Genomic DNA, 15,353 nt, shown 5'->3' on the forward strand with positions numbered 1-15,353 from the left:
GGTTAACGAGACCAATCCCTACCACCTCTTGCCATTAACAAGAGCAGTAATACAGGGGTAAAGAACGCTGCTCAGTGAACCCCTGGTAGGATCCTTTCTCTGGGCTCCCTGGTTAGTGGCCAGGCAGCAGCCTTCACCTCAGGGTAGCTGTGGGAGACCCCTCTGCAGCTGTGTCGCAGCTGGCCACACCACTGGGCTCCGCAGAGCAGCGCTCTGGCTCTTGTGTGGTGCCAGGTCCCGGGTGGGCAGAGCTTGTAATTAATTAGAGCCATAGCTGATGGCTCTTCTCAAGGATGGCACTCAAGTGCTGCCTGGGAGGCCGGATGGATCTTCCACGCCAACCTGCCGCCAGGCCTGTCTGGGCACCTGTTGCCGCTGCACTTCTCTGCTGCCCATTCTGTGCAGTGGGCGCTGCAGAACTGCCTGTCCATCTTGCCATGTGGGTGGACTGCTCTAGAGCCTGGCAGCTTCTGTTCCCCTGTGTTCTGCCAACAGACGCTGGGCTTGAAACTCATTCTGTGGTTCTCTTTTGAGATGTGACTTCAGAGCTGGCGGGATCAAGGCAGCAGAATCCCCTCGCTGCCTCCTCATTAGGCCCCCATAGGCCTGGGTGGCTTCCATCTGCCAGGGGAGCTACTTGCTGATGCTGTTAATTAAAGCCATGGCACCCAGGGCAGGATAAAAATTTTAAACTCTTAAGTCATCTTCTGTAATAGAAATCTTATTTTGGAGCTACACAGGGAGGTCAGGCCAATGAGGAAAACCTGCAGACCACACATGAATCCAAATTGGTTTATTTAATTTACTTAACGAGGTGTCCACGGGCAGAGCCAGGAGCGGGCCTGCCACCAGCCAGCACTGGGACAGCCACCCTTGTCTCTGGCCCCAGGGGCTGGGAAGGGAGAGCTGGGCTTTGGTGGGAGAATCTGCAAGTGCTGAGTAGATGCTTTGGGATTTGCTGACCCAGGCACCTGGGTACACGGCCTGACCAGCCATCTCCTGGTCAGGTCTGAATGATTGCTTTCAGTTGGAAATTAATTTAAAGGTGGCTGGCTTGGGTGTGGGGTGGGAAGCATCCTCAGAGTCCTTCAGTCTTACAGAGAACGCCCTTCCTTCTGTGGGTTTTCTGGTGTAATCCATCACTTGGAAAGCCATGGGCCTGTGGAAGCGGCAGTGTCTCAGGCCCGAGCAAAGCTGGAGGGATTAGCGGAGGCCCGGAGGAAGGGGCCTGCTGTGAGTCGGGGGCAGGAAGACTCCTCAGGGCAGCCCCAAGCCTTCTGCTGTGGAGGGACCAGGGCTGGGCTTCAGAGGAGCTGAGTCCCGGCTCTCAGCCACTTTGCGACACTGGCTCTTGGCGCAGGGCTGGGAAAGAGCAGTCTGGAGTAGGAGCCATCTAATGCCTTGCGGTCATGGTCCTCTCTCTGGGGAAACCAAAATTCTTTCCTCTCCCCTTTGGTTGCCTGATTGAAGCCTAAGGAAATGAGAGTGGGCCTGGAGTTGCTATGGAAACATGGCCTGGGACAGCTAAGCCAGACCTGGTGCCACAGTTTTGGGGTTAGGTGTGGCCTCTTCAGAGGGGCCTGTCGTCCCCATTCTTGTCTGAGACATCATCCCGCAGAGGCACTGTGTAGAACAAGCATGCTCTGCAGTATGTAGTTGCTTACTTTTTCTGTCCCATCAGGCTGATGAATGTTTCATGGACCAGCATCTGATGCACAGTAGGTGCTTATTTTGGTTGGAGTAATATGGGTTGTAGCAGCAGATCTTCCTCCGACCTCAGGGGCTCAACTCTCTCAGAAAGTGGTAATTCTCAATCCCGAGCCTCCCTCTGCTCCCCACACCAGCTGACATCCTGCGCCTTATAGCTGCACCCCACACCTTGCAGTATGTGACCTACCGGGTTCGTTTAATTTTCTTTCTTTTCATTAGTGCATAGTCACTATGTGGAATAGTGGATTTCACTGGAGCATCTTCATATGTGCCCAGAACATGATTCGAGGGACCAGGGAGCAAGGGGCTCCGACCAGTCTATGAGTACACGTGGCCTCTTGCCCAGCTAGTCGCATGGCCCGGCTGGCTGAGGAGTAGTGGAGGGGTGAGGAGCGGGGGATACTGATGGTCACCAAGGGGAGGGATGGGGAGAGAAGGGTCCAGGGTGAGAGGAGCTGGAGCAGGTAGAGTAGCCCCGGGGAATAGACTGCGCTCCCACCAGACCCTATCTGCATGGGCACAGCAGGGACTCAGGACAAACCTCCATTTCCTCCCACTACACGCTCGTGTATGCCTGCATGCATGTGTGTGTGTGGGCATGTGTGCACGGTGTACACTTGTGACCTGTGTGGGGACACAGCATCCCAAACACAGAGGGGACTTTGACTGTGGCTGCTACCAGAAGCAGGAGCCACGGGCATGATGGGGGTGCAGGGAGAAATGGGCTCTGTTATGATTTGTATCTGGGACTGTCCCCCCAAAAAGTTCACATGTTGAAAGTATGGTCTCCAGGGCAGCAAGGGTCAGAAGTGGGGCTTCTAGGTGATGACTGGATCATGAGGGCTCTGACTCAACAGCAGATTAGTCCATTTGCTGGATCAATCCATTAATAGCTGAATGGACTACTGACTGGTACAACAGGCAGGTGGGCATAAGGCTAGAGGAAGAAGGCCAGTGGGAGTGTGGCCCTGGGAACTATATCTGCTCCTGGCCCCTTTCTCTCTCTCTCTCTCCTTCTCACTTTGCTTCCTGGTTGCCATGAATTGAGCAGCTTCCCTCCTTCACGTCCTTCTGCCATGACGTTCTGCCTTGCCACAGGCCCAGAGCAATGGAGTTGATTGACCATGAACTGAGACCTCTGAAACCATGAGCCAAAATAAATCTTTCCTGCTCCAAGTTGTTGTCAGGTATTTTTGTTGCAGTGGCAAAAAGCTGACCAGCACCGGCCACAAGTCCAATATCATGTCCAGTTTTCTGTGGCCTTGGCTAGCTCACCTCAGCTCTGCTTTTGCTTTGCCTTTTTATACACTCACACTCCTTTAAAACCTGGACCATTCACACATAGAGAACAATGTGCACCCATATCCAGTGAGTAATGCTAGGGCAAATCAGGACGTGCCCAGCACTCCCACCCAGAGCCGACACGTGAGCCGGCCTTCCCCAGATGGCACGGGGGTCCCTCCCCAATCCTGCTTTTCTCCCCAGTGAAGTGACCATGCTTGCTGAGCCTTTGGAACTGTCCCTCCAGTTCCAAACAGCCTTTGAAACTGTTGTCTGTTAGACAGAAATGCTGTGTGCCATCCTCTAACATAAAGTGACAAGACAGGGTGACACTATGCCCAACTTGGTGGAAGCCCTCTCTGGGCACTGTCTGGTGGACCTCCAGAAGAAGGGCACAAGGAACCAGTGCTATCCCCTCCCCACTCTGTAGAGGAGGAGAACACAGGTTTTGGAAAATTGGAGTTGAGATCCAATCAGGGATTAATCCAGTCACAGCTTGAGCCCTTCGAGCCCAGGGTTTCTACAAGTTCAGACTCTGCTACCTTCATCCTGCCCAGATGTGTTGCCTGGAGGACCATCACTGTATCTTAGTGCAGGTCATTAAATATTCAGGTCACTGGGTACCTTTTCTAGTGTTTGATCATTTCCATTTCACATTTCCCAAGGAATCTGGGGTATCATGTAGTAGTCAGCTCAAATGTTGCTCATTCAATGGAAGGACAGAAAGTTCTTGTGTTTCCATTGAACATGAAAATTTGAGGTGGACCCTGGGACTTCGTGAGTGAGGTCCACCATTTTCCTCATCTCTTGCTGGGCGAGAGTAACGTAATCAACTCTGAGTGAAGGCATCAACTTTATATCGCTAATTATTTCCTAATCATGCAGAATAAAAGCTACATCCCTTAAAACACACCAGGCGGCCAAACCTCATCTTTGCTTCTCCCCGATGTTGTTGAAAGAATCTAGACATTATGTCACGACCACTCTGTAAACAGAGTGCCCGGCTGTAGCAACTCACTGCTCAGTGTGTCCCCACAAAAGTTGTCCTGGGCTGTGGTTCTGATGGCTACTCCGTGTCACTGCAGCCCTTCTGGGTGGGCAGAGGACACGGTTCAACCATACACAGGAGGTGGGGCCGAGTGTGCTCACGGTTAAACACGGGTCCACTGGGACTTCTGAGCATTTGCAGGACCTGGAGGGGCAAGGTATGGAGGTGATGACCTGGACAGAGTGGAGTGCTGCACTCCGACGTGATTAGGTGTTACAGCTAAATGCAGGTCCACCTGTGTGGACCCCGAAGCAGCTCGTATCTCCAGGGGGCCTATTACATCTTATCACAACTCAGTGTGGTAAGTCTTTCAACAGACTGATTCAGAGAGGGGAAGGAACCCCCGAAGCCCTCAGCAAGAAGATGGAGAGGGGCAAGGGACACAGGAGCGCTGGATCTACCATGTCACATGTTCCTCTTTGGTTCAAGCTGGTCTTTCTTCTTCCACAACAACTCAAGTGAACTAGTGATCTTGGGATGTCAAGTTGATTTTGAGATTCAGACAACAAGAGCATTTTTAATGCTTATTCTTTTATCATGAAAATGACCCAGCGTAGTGCTCACTGTAAGCTTTTCAAAGGACAAACAAGTAGTAACACACTAGGGCTTTCCACATCTCATCCCCAGTATGGCTCTGTCCATGCTCCATCCCACACAGTTCCATGAGACCAGCACACCAGCCATGCTCCAGGATGAAGGGTCTTCTGGAGCCGAGAGAACAGGAAACTTGGAGAGTCACGTGTGTGTCTGCATACTAAAGGCTCTGAGAGGTTCTGCAGCAAACAGCACCTGTGTTTGATCCCATCCCATGTTTCCCAAACTGCCTTTGCATGTAGCATCTCGTGCCACAGCATAGGTTTGCATCTGCCCAGAGTGTGCTCAGGAAAGGTTGGCCTCCCCAGACTGCACAGTCATCTGAGACGTGCAGCAAGCACACACTCTGGGCCCGGTCGATGGAGGACTCTGGAAGTTCAGGGGTGGACCAGGCCAGCCTGGCTGCTGCAGAACTCACTTCTCATAAGGGTGGTGGCACACGTGTCAGTGAGAAGACAGACATGCTTTCAGAAGCCGGCTATGACCAGGAAGGGCAGGAGAGGCCCCGAGACAAGAGAGACCCCGGGAGCCAGGCAGCGTGTGGGGCTCTGCTGTTTCAGGATAGGCCAACGGAAACCTTTAACACACGCAGATAAAGACGTGCCCGTGGGACTCTGCATACTTTGTACCACATGGTGTGCTGCACTCACCTTTTCACCAACCAAAATGACAAAGGCACTGTTACTGGCTAATAAACACGTTCTGTTGTCATGTTCAATGGCTGCACAGCGTTTGTGTGAGCCCAACCCCCACTTTTCTTAACCATTCATCCATTGGTGGAAACGGAGTGGTGGAAATGGGGTTTTCACGTGTGTGCAATTTTCTCACTTCTGAAACAGGCCTGCAGGATAAACCGGAAATAGGATTGTGGGTGCAAATGTCTGGGCACTTCACACTTTCGCACAGTAATGCAGACTGCCTTCTGGAAGGGACGCAAGGAAACACATGCTTCCGTGAGTGCTTGCTAGCCTGGTGGCAACTATGCTTTATTTCTTAGCCCATCTGATAGGTGAAAATGTATTTCATTTTTATTTATTTGCTTGATAATGGGCTTGGACATGCTCATTAGACTTTTGTGTTTTTCCTTTTGCGAAATGCCTGTTTAGATCCTTCGCCAATTTTCTATTGAATTATTGATTTGTAAAGAGCTCTTTGTATATTGGAGATATAGAGATAGAATTATGGGTTGTTATCATTTGACTTTATTAATGGTGTTTAAACCATTTGAAAGTCATAAATTTTATGTTTTTAAATTTGTATGTCTTATTGTGTGTTTTTGGGTGCTCATACGTTCAGAACAGTAAAACAACACTATCTCATGATTATGTAAATGTCCTCTTATAATTTCTTCTAGAATTTTTTTCCTTTTCATATAAACACTCTTCTTTCAGAAATTCACTTTGCAGTGGGGAATGGACTTGCATACAGTTTAATACTTTGTAAATGGCTGTTCAGTTGTTCCATTTCCATGTTCTCAGTTGGTAGAAATGACCACTAGATCACACATGAAAAATCCTGTACCCTGGGGACAGTTCCTATAACTCAGTCTCTTTTCTCTGAACTCTTTTGATTTCTTTGCCAAACTACACTGCTTTATAGCATTGTCACTGACTAATACATTTTTAATATCTGGCAAGACAAGTTCCTCGATATATTCTTTTGAAGAGTTTCCCTAGCTTTGATAAGATGTTTATTCTTCCAGATAAATTTTAGAATCTTTTTTTTTCAAGTTAGAATTTATCCCAATTTAGGATCATAGAAATTTATAGACTAGGTAAGGAAAAATTATATTTTCGTTGAATTGAGTCATCTTTATCCAATAAAAAGGCATGCATTTTCTTTTATTGAAATTTTTTCTTGCAGTGCTGGGATCAAACCCAGAGACTTGGTGCATGCTCAGCAAGTGCTCTACCCCTGAGCTACTTGCCCAGCCCTGCTGAGACCTTTAACAGTATCTTCATTTCAGACTTATCTCAGGCTTCGTATGTGTCCTGCACACTACTGTTAAATTTATTTCTAGGGGTTTTAGGGCTTTCTATCAAATGTTTACCAAATTACGTATTTTTTAACTTGTTATAACTTATGTATGAGAAAGCCATTGTTTCTTGTGTGTTATTTGTAACTGATCACATCTCTGTATTTATTGTTTTAATATTTTTCTGTTATTTGGGGTTTTCAGGAGTGCAGTCATATGATCAACAAATTACAACTGTTTTCTCTCTCCTGTATTTGTGACTGCTTTTATATTCCTAACCGCTGTGCTCAGCACTTTCAGAATAACATTTTGCAGTTGTGATAAAGAACACTCTTAAATTGTGTTTGTAATGGAATGCTCCCTGTGTTTTGACAATTAATTATGATGGTAATTTTGGGATTGAAATATGTATTTTCAAAAATCCTAAAAGGAGATAGTCACCATTTCCAAGGACCAGAAATGGATGTTAAATTTTATTTGATGTCTTTATGGTCATTAAAAAAGAACTGATTATATGTCTCTCTCCCTGTCTTGTCCTATTAATATTGAGGAGGTATTTTTAAGCCACGAGCTTTCAGTCCAGGGAATTTGCTGGCATCTTATTCAAGCTTTTGCAAGTGCCTTATCTAATTAGCTTTTGGTAGAGATCTCTGTTGAGCTTGTCACCCAGGTTATACTGTCCCCTACCAACAGTGGCATTTTTTCTTTCTCAACGTATTAGAATTGTTTAGTGTATCGGGGCAATCAGTTCCGTGAAGCTTCCTGAAAACGAGGCTCTGGCAGGCAGGGAGTCATGCCCACCCTTGGGTGGGACTATGAATGGCTTCAGTCACTTTAAGTCATGTGATAGCATCTACTTAGGTTCAAACATCTCTACTCTACAATTCCATGGCCCCACTTCCAGAGCTGGACCCCAGAGGAGCTCTCTCAGGAATGAGCCAGGAGGTGTTGCTCATGTTGGTCAGCAACTTAGGGGTGGCCTAAGTGCTCCCAGTGGGCGGTGGGACCAGGTGACTTATGCAATGGACTACTCAGTGGCTGTTGGAATGATTGAATTAGCCTTGACCATATCCACCTGGAAGATTCTCAGGAACTTATTATGGTGGGCTGAGAAGCAAGTGAACAGGAACCCTTCATCCTGACACAAGGTAAAATAACAGGAAGCCATCCTCTGCATGTCGTTATGAGCCAGAGTCCCCATAACGTAAGCACACAGACCATCAGCACGCAAAGGGGAAGGACATTCATGGCCTTTGAGAATCAAGATTTCTGCTGCGGAGGGAGGGGGAGAGGGTGGGGCTCAAAGGTCCTGGAGTTTGCTCATCAGGCTGAGAGCACTTCTTCAAGTTCAGGAAGGCGTGATGCCGTCTAGGTCTAGGGCAGCGTGGGTTTGTGTTACCTTGACCCCGCCTCCCTGTGGCCTGGTCTCCTCCTCTGCAGCCTTTAGCAACATTGTCTGTTTCTCAGTTAGGGACTCCGGGGGGTCTTCCACAGCCTCCTGTGTTCCCACCAGCTCTGCCTGTCCTCTAAGACCTGGAGGTGGGGCTGGGTACCAGCGCCTGCTCTCTGGGTGCTCTGACATGGGCAGCACTTGCCTGGCACACAGCAGGTGTTCTATACATGCTGGATGGCTCCGTCACCATGGAGGACACCTGGGCTCAGGTCTTATCCCCTCCTGACCGCCTCTGAACCCCATCTTGATGTGGACCCAGGCCTTGGGTTGAACCCAGCTGTCCCCTGCCCGGTGGGAGCAGCATGCTATGGGGGTTGGAGCCCTGCCAGTGTCACCGGCTGCTGCTTCAGGCTGCAGTGCTGATCCCAGGGCACGTCAGCCTGCAGCCACGCCGCCCTGCCTGAATCCCAGCCACAGGCCTGGCTCCTCCTCGCCCAGGCACCTGTGGCCCACTCAGGCCCTCACACCTCCTCTCGGCTGCCCAAGGGCTGAGGTGCTGTGCCTTCATCTGTATCTTTTCCTCTGGACCCTGCCTCTATGGTGTCTGGAGGTTTCCATGCCAACACAGGTGGGCCGGCCTGTCCTGGGCTCAGGGGAGGGCACAGTCTATTCCAGGACTCCTTCAGTAAGTGGTTCTTGACAGAGTGCTTTTGCATCCCTGGGATGTTTGCAATGTCTAAGGACACTCTGGTTGTGGCACCTGGGCGTGGGGGAGGGAGGCTGTGTTTCCAGTGACCAGTGAGCAGACACCAGGGGTGCCGCTGGACATGCCTGGTGCAGGACAGTCTTCCTTCCAATCCTGGTTCTGTTAATCTATTAATGTGTGGAATTGAGAACCTTTACCTGAAGTCAGAAGACGGGTTTGGCCTTTACATGCCACCTCTCACACAGTGCCCGCTATGCGCTGTATGTAGGTGATGCCAGTCTACGCCCTGTAGGGGCCCCAGTCCAGCAGGAGTGCAGGGGTAAGAAGCAAACCACACGCGTGTTGGCACGGCCATCTAGAGATATTACTGATGGGCCTTTTGCTCTCTCACATTTGTTTTTGCCTAAAACAGTGTTCCTGTGACGTTTATAGTGGATGGTCTCTTCAGCCCCACAGAGTCCATGCCCTGCAAGAGCAGATGGCGTCTGTTCATCTCCAATTTCCAGCACCTAGCCCCCCGTGGCACATGGATGGCAGTCTCTGGCTACTTGTTGAAGGGAGGAGTGAGCAAGGAGTTCCTGAGCCCTGAGATCTTACACTGCAGTGGGTTCCGGACCTGAGGTCATCTGGGTTCAGTTGGTGGCTTCTCAGTGTGACCCCAGCTAAGCCAGTTAGCTTCCCTGAGCCTCAGTTTCCTCAGCTATAAAATGGGCATGCTAATAATACTCTAGTCTTAGGAGTGGCAGATACTTTAAAGGCATGTAAGATATTCATTGTGTGTAAGTGGTCAAATAATGTTACTCTTTTGTAAAATTTATTTATTTATTTTGAATTTTTTACAGACTGCATTTTGACTCATTGTATACAAATGGGGTACATCATTTCGTTTCTGTGATTGTGCACGATGTCGATTCACACCGCTGGTGTAATCATACGTGTACATCAGGTGATGATGTCTGTCTCATTTCACCATTTTTCATACCCCCCTCCCTCTCCTTTCCTTCCACATGATCTAAAGTTACTGTCAGTCAGGAACCGAGAGGTGCGACTTTGCTTCTCTTGACGGAGCATGTTCCATGTTGTGTGTTCCCTGCTGCTACGTGGTTTAACCCTACGGCAGCACCTGTCCAGCTGGGGGTGCAGCCCAGTGCCGCAGGGTGGAGAGTTGGAGGCTTAGTCACTGCACGCGAAGCTGGCAAGGTGCATGGGAGCGCCGGCGTCCTCACAGGGCTGGTGATCACAGCTTTATAACCACCAGGGCGAGGGGATTGCTTACAGAGCGGCCTAGCAAAGCTTGTGAACTTTTAAGGTAAATGCGCAGATTCTAGACCCTTGGTCACAGCCCCACACAGGCACGGTGTTCTCGGCTGCCTCTCTCATGTGCCTGTGTGAGCGGCTGGCTGGGTGGAATTCGGGTCTTGGAGTGACGAGCGATAAGGAAGTGGGTGCTCAGAGGCCCTTCTCCTTCCCTGACGCAATGCTGTGTGACTCTTGGGCCTTGAGATGGTGTTTGGAGCAGAGCAGGCCCTGCTGCAGGGAGGGACAGCTGGCAGCTGAGCCTGGAGAAACCTTGTTCCAGCTGCTACCATCCCCTTCCCGGCCCTGGGCAGGAACCAGGGCTGACAGGTCTGCCTGCGCCTTCGGGGGGTGGGACTGGCTTGAATCGGTGCTCCTTCTGGGAGCCCTCCTGGGCTGCGCCGTCACCCCGCTGGGCCCTGCTCCCCAGCAAGCGGTGATTCCACAACATCTCGGGTGAATGGATGCTGGAGCCGATGAGGCAGTCACCTCAGCCCTGGGTCCAGGGGATGCTGTGTCCGAGCACAGCCACCGCTTGCCTACACGTGGCCTCGTCTTTGCTGCAAGTGGGGTCCTGGGTCCTGCATGGTAGAGCAGGGCTTGGCTTTCTGATGTCCTTCCCAGCTGGCCGAGGTGTCCCAGCTGCCTGCCCATCACTGCCCTCTGACATCGGGTGGCTTGCAGTGGCTGGGGTACCGTCACTCCTTAGACAAGGCTTCAGAACTGGGCCTTGTCAGCCCTTGGGGCAGGAACATCCCCAAGGCGCTGAGGTGGTTCCTTGGCCCTGAAGACCTGCTGGACAACACTGTTATCTGTGGAGGCCGTTGTGAGAAATGGAACGCTTGGTGGTCCATTTTCAAAATATAGTATTTAGCCTTAATTGGATCTAATTGTAGCCATTTTATTTATAGCCCTTCCCTTCCCTTCCTGTCCCCAGTTTAAAATTAGTTAAAAGCATAGATCATAACCCAAACTCCTCCAGTCGGAGTGAAGGGCAGTGGTATGTTAGGGATAAAGCCCTAACTGCCAGCCCAGGCAAGCTTGCTAGCCAGGTCTGGTAGCATGCCCTTCCAGCAGGAGTAAATGCCTTGCCCACCCACTTTCAAGCTTGTGCTTGATTTCTGTGGCATCTCAGTACTTCTAACACTGTGTAAGGCAGTTTTCTGTCACTGTGACAAAATACCTGAGATAATCAACTTATAAGGAGGAAGGTTTACTTTGGCTCAGGGTGTCAGAGGTTTCAGTCCATGGTTACTCGACTGCATTGTCTCTGGGTCTGTGGCGAGGCAGAGCATCATGGTGCGAGCATGTGGAGGAACAGAGCCGTCACCTCATGGTGGCTGGGAAGGAGCGACAAGGAGGGGAGCATGGGACAAAATATATCCTTTAAGGCCTGCTTCTTCCAACTAGGTCTCACCTCCCAGTTTCTGCCACCTTCCAACGGGACCATGAGCTGAGGACCACGCCTTCACCAGGTGGCCTCTGGGGGACCTTCAGTTCCTGGCCATAACAGGGCTTCCTTCTCACTGTGGGTGTTGAGCAGCATCCTGGCCTCTTCCCTTTGGATGCCAGCATTGCCCTCTCCCAAGCAAAAATGTCTCTAGACAAGGCCACTCTGGGATGCTACCTGGGGTCAAAACCTTCCCTGGGAGGGACTCCTTCAGGGAAAGCGGGTCAGAGGAGGGTCTGCCTGTCAGTGTGGCTGAAGGCTGGGGGGCTCAGGAGGGCTGCCAGAAGGACTTGGGTGGAGGTGGGGCCTTTGACTCTGCTCAGCCACAGCCTGGGGCACGAGCCCTGTGGGCCCTGCCCAGGTTCTGCCTCAGCGGTGGGCATCTTAGCAGCAGAGCCGCCTGTGCCTCTGAGCTGCCCCTACTGCGCACTCCTTTCTGAGAGTGGATTGCGGGGGCAGGAGGCTCCAGTGGCAGACACTCCTCCTCTATCATCCCTGTCCCACGACGTCTCCTCCCTCTCCTGGGAGGACGGAGGCCCTGGCTCCCTTTAAAGCAGGAAGGGCCTCAGCAGACAACTGTCTCTTCTATTGGCTAGAAGCTTCCACATCATCACCCTCCCTTCTTTGGTTTACCTTTCTTGAGGTATTCAGATAATAAGATAACCATTTGAAAGCCTGGCCTGCTGGCTGCAGTCGCTGGCAGTCACCTGTTCAGGAGGCTGCACAGGTGAGGAGCTTTGGATCGGGAAGCTAAAACAGTCTGACTCTTTTCCAGAATTATCAGGTTTAGATGGATTTAACTAATCTGTCCCAATTTTCTGGGCATGCCTTGTGGTCCCTGTATGCTCAGGAGATATCCACACCCAATATACAAAATCAAGAACAAGAAAGGCTGACCCCAGAGGAGTGTGAGGACTGGGCTCAGATGGCGCCTCTGGAAGCAGCCCTCATTATACAGTCACCTGCAAGCGGCACAAAGGCATAATTGGCACATTTGACTGCGGATTGCTCAGACCTTTTAATATCTCCTCTGATGTGATAAAATTAGCTTCCTCCTAAACCACAAAAGAGAAAGGAATGTCCTTCTCAAACAAATGTGTAGAAAAAGCTCCTATTTTTCTGGCTCAGTTAAAAGAGGCCCTGTCTATAGTCAAGGGCGTGCACCAGGTGACCTTCCAAGGAAGCACCCAGCCTTAAGATGTTAGATTTCTCCCCTTTTGATTGGAAAGAAATGAAAAAGACTTTCTTAACACTTCAGAGCAATTTTAGCACAATGGGGACTGGAGAGCAGGGAGGGGCGAAGGGGCGCGCGCAGCCCTGAGATGCCCGCGTCTGGGCTTTGTGCTGAGTTCCGGACGGGAGCTCTGAGCCCATGGGTGGTGGCACATAAAGGACACCATGCGACTGAGAGCTACTCAGCTCCCCGTCCCTCCCTGCAGTGTGGGGTGCACTGCCTCCTGTGACGAGGAGCCCCAGGCTCACTTCGGTCCCCACTTGGCTTCCTGCTTGTCTCCACTCTGCAGAGGGACTGCGCTCAGTCTCAATGGCGAAGCAGCTGCCAGCGTCCTTGCAGGTGCAGAGGAAAGAGCAAGGATGGGAACCCAGGTCTGTCTGCCCCAAAGGCCAAGCTCATTAAATTGTGCTGAACCGTGCAGTTGGGGGAAATCAACCTTGCTAGGTTTTCTTCCCCAGTGAACAATAAGTCCCCAAAGAACTAGAAAACACACCTGAGACCATTAGGATAAATTAAAACCAAGACTTCTGGGAATGCTCCTGGCCTTGAACTTCACCTGGTATCATGGGTGCCCACAGCTTCCTCTGACAGACACCTGTGGTGGTGACTGAGGGGTTCTGGGTGATGCAGGTTCCCAGGGTGCTGCCCAGAGAGGTGGGAGGCCACTGTCCTCTGGACATGCAGGTAAAGAAGGAACGGAGAAGCCCGTGGACACACTTTGTGGTCTTGATTAATATTTCAAGAGTGGGCTTCATGCCTGAAGCAGAGAAGAGAGAAGTGAGGCCATTGTTAGTACTTTTGATCCTACATGGTGGGAGTAGCCTGGACAGGGCAGATGTCCCATGGCTACTCACAGGGCACTCACAGTCAATCAGACCAGGGCCAGAGTTGCTGGGTTTTGGTCGTGAGACCTTGGGCAGGTAACGGTCTCCTTCTGTTCACCCATAACACCGGTAATTGTGTAGCATCAGCTTGCTATGGTGCCACGCCCGACCCCTGGCTAGCTGTGGGCCAGGGAACTGGCATTTGTGAACTTGGGGTCAGAGGTCAGACTGCCCAGGGTCAGTTCTGTCCTATACTAGCTGTGTGGCTTTTGCTCCATCCCTTCACTGACCTGAGTCCAATTTTCCTCCTCTGGGAAAAATTGAAATGAAAGATAGGAACGGCGTGGGCGGAAGAGGATGGGCTGTGGGCTGGCGGGCAGCGCCCTGGGGTGGAAAGGACACCTCTTTGTCAATGCAAATCTCAGTGGAAATGGAAGCAGCAGGGCCTGTGAGCCATGCAGTGTGACGGCTGAGCCTTCCCGACTCCTTCTCACTGGGTCCTCCAGCAAGGGGTGGCCTTATTCCCACTGGCCCACGTTATTCCTCGCCAAGACTCAGGGGCAGAGTGGAGGAGCCAAGACCCACGGGAGGGAGGAGGAAGGGGTTCTGGAAGTCTTGGACAAGGTCCAAGTTCCCCTTAGCTGTGGAGAGTCTGGAGGCCGTCGACCCAGGAGGAACATGGAGATGCGTGGGCTGGGCAAACCCCTCCGGGTCGGGAGTGTGGGGAGGAGCAGAGGACCGGCCTTCCTTGAGAACCAGGAGGCTCCTGTGGGGCTCTGGAGAGACATCAGAGGCAGGGTAACTGCGGAGAACAAAGAATTTGGAGAGATGATGCTGTGGGTTAGTAATGGGATTCCTGTCCACGTTGTGGAGAGAAGCAAGAAGAGAGCTGCTTATTTCCAGTGATTTCCCACAGTTGGAAGGTGCTTCTGTTCCAGGGTAGACTGAACCACGTGGGGCGTGGATAGGTGCCAGGCCACAGCAAAGGCATCTTTGAACATCTCCTAGGAACAGCTGTTTCTCCAGCTGGGCAGTGCCTGGTAAGTTCAGAGTGCTTCATTGAAGTTTCTCCCAAGCCCTCTGAAAAACTTCGGCATGAACTTTTACAAGTCTGTGTCCTTCGGGTGTGCCTTACCTGCTGCCCTTAGAGAAGGGTGGGTACAGGACACCTGGCAACTAGGATACCCTGGGGTTATCTTCACTTTGAAACAGGAGAAACTGAGCTGTCCTCGGTCCCCTCCCCCTGCCCTGCCAATAAGAGGTTAAGCTGGGATCAGAAGCCAGCTTGTCAGACCAAGGTAAGTCCTGAACACCACTGCGGGACTTGGATGAGGGACTCTGTACTCTACAGTCGAAGGGATTTTCCCTGTAATCTGTGGTCTGTGTCCCCTGTACTCATGCTGGGAGGGGCGTTTGACCCTTGGAAACTGTCGCATTATGCAAACTCGATTGTCCTGTCTGACACTATTGATGTCATTCACTATGGTGAAATGAAGTCTGGGAGCCAGTGTGCGGAGGGGAGCACTCCTACTTTTTAATGATCAACCTCTTTTACTCCTGTAGGGAGGGAGGGAGACAGCGCTCCAGGCTGCGGCTACTTGAATGGGATCTGTGGGTCGCAGCAAGGGAGTGAATGAGGTCTCCTGCTCTCTGCAGGCAGACTCATGGGACTTGAACCAGGGGTTTTGGTGAGATATTCTGCACCATAAAGACAGATGGTGGGTGGTTGCAGGGTCAGCGAGATCATGACTCCTTGGGGCCGGGGCAATGTTTACCTGCCTCCAAAGTCTAGAGCCCTTTGCAGGGCTTGGTGCTCAGCAGGTGCCCATGCAGGGCCGCCAG

This window comes from Sciurus vulgaris, assembly GCF_902686455.1.
Source record: "Sciurus vulgaris genome assembly, chromosome: 2".
NCBI classification, from domain to species: Eukaryota; Metazoa; Chordata; class Mammalia; order Rodentia; family Sciuridae; genus Sciurus; species Sciurus vulgaris.